The sequence below is a fragment of the Phascolarctos cinereus genome, unplaced genomic scaffold (genome assembly GCF_003287225.1).
Source record: "Phascolarctos cinereus isolate Bilbo 61053 unplaced genomic scaffold, phaCin_HiC Scaffold_2;HRSCAF=192, whole genome shotgun sequence".
NCBI lineage: Eukaryota > Metazoa > Chordata > Mammalia > Diprotodontia > Phascolarctidae > Phascolarctos > Phascolarctos cinereus.
In genome coordinates, this window is record NW_027555625.1 from 108,519,260 (window position 1) to 108,523,271 (window position 4,012).

Here is a 4,012-nt window from a genome sequence, read left to right on the forward strand (position 1 = left end):
CACAGGTCAAGAATTAATGAGGGCAAGAGTTTGTCTTTAGCCATGGCAGGAGACACCCAATTCAAATCATCAAGCATCTATTAAGAACCTGCTGTGTCCACGGACTTGGTGAATCGTCGACTATCAAGAGATTCTGTACTCCAATCTGGAGGTCAATAGGAACATACATACACATGTATATACATACATGCATACATATACACATACATATGTGTGTGTGTATTTTTTAAAGTCCCAGACTAGTAACCCATCACAGTCTTACCAGAAGCATCAATCTCCCTTTTGTTACAGGGGAAGTTGTCTCCTTTAATACCCTTGACTTAGATTCTGAGACCAAGCATAAGGTCACTGATCTGTGCAAAGGGGCTAGAAGAGGTAGGAGGGTGGGCATTTTGAAGATCACAGCCACAGACGAAAATCTTCTAGAAGGCCAGCTGATGGAAAGTTACATTGCTGCTGACACCTATCAAACCTCCCAGGTAATAGAGTAGGATCAGGAAAATTTTAGCTAGATCAGAGAAAAAAAATGCCCCAGTCTGACAGATCCTGAGGGCCTCCAGTTGGCTCACAAAATGTTACCAATCATTGCATAAGAATCTAGCCTGTTAACCATTTGATTACCATATTCTTCCATTAAACGAAGCAAAGTCTTTCATGATACACCTGAGTGCTGGTGCCTGTCTTCCCTAACTTCTTGGTATTTGACTTATTGTATGTGTACATATATACATATATATGCATGCATGTATATGGGTATGTGTATACCCATCCTGTATGTGTGTCTGTGTATGTCTACATGCATATGTGTGTCTGTGTATGTGTGTATACATATATCCTGTATGTATATATCCTCTTTGTATATACATATGTACATAGACATATACCTATATAAGCACACACACATACAACTTGTTGTCTCTCCTGTTAAAATATAAGCTGGTGAATGTAAGGACTATTCCACTTTTTGCATTTGTATCCCCAGCACCCAGCATAAAGCCTGGTATATGTGAGATCCTTGAGAACAGGGACTGGGTTTTTTGCCTTTTCCCCCCCTTTCTTTGTATCTTTCTTACTTAGCACAGTGCCTGTCACATAGTAAGTGCTTAATGAATACTTATTGATTAACTGACTGATAGTTAATAATAGTTCCTTGATTGATTGAATCTGAAGGGTCTCATGAATGTGGCTGCTTCTCCAGAGGACTGATTCAAAAGTACTATGCTAAGTTTTGTCTTACTAGGTTTGAGTGGCTAAGGATGGAGCTAAGAGATCCTCTTGGGGATGTGATGTCAACACTGAGTCAGGGAGAATTAATGAAAGTAAGCAAATCTCTGCCACTAATATCAAGAGGGGAATAAAGGAGAGTTCTAGATGAGGAGCAGATACAGAAATGACAGAACTATAGAATCTCGGCTTTGAAAGGGCCCTCCAAAATCACTTATTGAAACAGGGAGTACTAATCTGTACTTAAGGATCCATATTGACTTGTCAATAAGTGGTCTACATATGGACTTGTTGTTGTCTTTTAATGCAAGGCTATCTGTGTTTTATTATATTTTGTAAATTGTGTTAAATATTTTCCAATTACATTTTAATCTTATTTAGGCTATACTCTAGAGTACTGTGGCAGCCTACGGACCACATGTTCAACACCATAGACAAAATCCAACCCATATATGAACAACAGTCTTATCCACAACATATCCAAGACACAGGCAGCTACCCTTTGAATAAAGGCTGTAAGGGAAGGGGGCCCACTACCATCTGAGGCGGTAGCTTATTAGAGACCTTAAATTTCCTCTGTTGTCACCTATATTTTCCTCCTTTAGTTCAATCTCTAAGGAAGATGGAACTCTTATCTTGATCAAAGTCACCCCCTTCCATGTCTTCCCTTGATCTTATTCCCTACTATCTCTGGGAGTTTGACCCCATGATCATCCCTCTTTCCCGTCTTTCATCTCTCTCTTTCTAGCTGGTCCTTATCTGAGGCCTGTAGAAATGCCCCTCATCCTTAACGTACCATTATATCTGATCTTTCTACCATCTCATAATATCTTACATCTTTTTTCCCTTTTTATTGATAAGTTCTATAGTTACCTTCTCTATCCTATCTAGACTTCTTCATCATTCATTGTTTTCTTAATTCCTCATAATTAGTTTTGTGACCCTATCACTCTATGAAAGTGATCTCCCCGAGATTACCAATAACTGTCTAATTGCTAGATCTCATGATCTTTCCTTGAGTCCTCTCTACAGCTTTGGACACTAGTGTCCCTCTTCTCTTCTTGGATACTTTCCTTTGTATTCCATGACACTATTCTCCCTCAGTTTACCTCTACCTGTCTGACCATTATCTTTGGCTGGTCCTTCATCCATATTCTGCCCCCTAAGTGTGGGTACCTTTCACAACTCTGTCCTGGACTCTCTTTTCTCTCTATATTTTCTCTTTCAATTATATCATCAACCCCCTCCCTTTCCCTTTCTGCCCCACCCTGCACCATTTCAAGTTAGCATACATAACATCTCTGGATCCCAGTTTCTTCACTTGTAAAAATTTAAGATTTAGGTTATATTATCTCTGAGCTCCCTTCCAGCTCTCATCTATGATTTTATGATTAAATAAGTCTGATTTTAAATGGGCCACATTACATATGTTGACCAAGTGGTATTCAATTACTTGCTTTCCTCCACTTGTGGTCCTGATTATTTTTCAACACTATCAGCTGGGAGACGATAATTACTATGGATAATATTCCATCTCAAAGGTAGCCTTGACATCTTCTTTGTCACTTCTTACCCTTGAACTAAGAAAATGCTTTGAGATAGTGAAGATAGTTCCACCAGCATGATGGGAAAGGAGCTGCTGTTGCTGTTTCTACACTTTATTTGTCTTCTTTCGTCCTCTTTATTAAAAACAGGAAAAGATAGCAATAGATTTGCTCTTACCTTTCCAGGTTCCTGTGAATTAATAGGGAATCAATGGTATCCAGCATGCTGACCTGAGAGTATAGTAATGGCACTAGGTATGGCCACATACAACAGCAAACTCCAGGAGTTTCAGCTGCAGCCTCAGACCTGAAGGCAGCCTGCCTTCTGTGCAGGTCTGTCAGCACATTTCCAGAAACAAAAGCTGATACAGTTTTATCACAGCCAAGCCCTTTCTTATCCATATGCCTTGGCCCTTGTTTTTCTCTTTCCAGATTTAAAAGAAGATTGGGGGAGGGAGGGAGAAAGAGGGTGAAAGAGAGAGAGAGAGAAAGAGAGAGACAGACAGAGAGACAGACAGAGACAGACAAAGAGAAGAAGAAGAAGAAGAAGAAGAAGAAGAAGAAGAAGAAGAAGAAGAAGAAGAAGGAGAAGGAGAAGGAGAAAAAGGAGAAGGAGGAGGAAGAGGAGGAAGAGGAGGAGGAGGAAAGAGAAGAGAGAGAAGAAAAAGAAAAACTGAAATATCACTGGGCAAAAATTTGCACTTACTTTCCCATTGTTCCCTAAGCCACAGGGAAGGACCTGGTCAAGCTGTTTGGCCTCCTGTTGAAGCTTCCTGTACAAAAGTTTCAGAAGTTCTCTACTGTGTCCTCTTTCCTTTTACAGACTTTACAAGAAAATTTACCAAAATGGCAGAGCAGAACCTCAAAAGGGTATTGAGGAGAGTGGAAAACAGCCAGGACATGCCCATGGTCTGAGAACAATGTGTCTACTGACCCCATTCTTGTACCCCATGTACTGCTCCTCCCTCCTGACCCCTCACAAGGGTTCCATAGCTTCCTTGCCACCAGATCAAACCACATTTCCATCAGGGCAGGGGCAGACAGTCCCTTTAAATAAAGGCTATTAAAGGGTTGGAGACTGGAAGCACTGAGGATAAAGATATTTACAATAAGGAGTGATAAGCAGAAATGATAAGCTATAATTGAAATGCCCCTTTGGTCTAGTTAGGGGGTATGGGTCGAGGCAGGCATATACCTAGTACAGCAAAGGCCCAGGGAGCAAAACTACCTTGTCATGCCAGTCC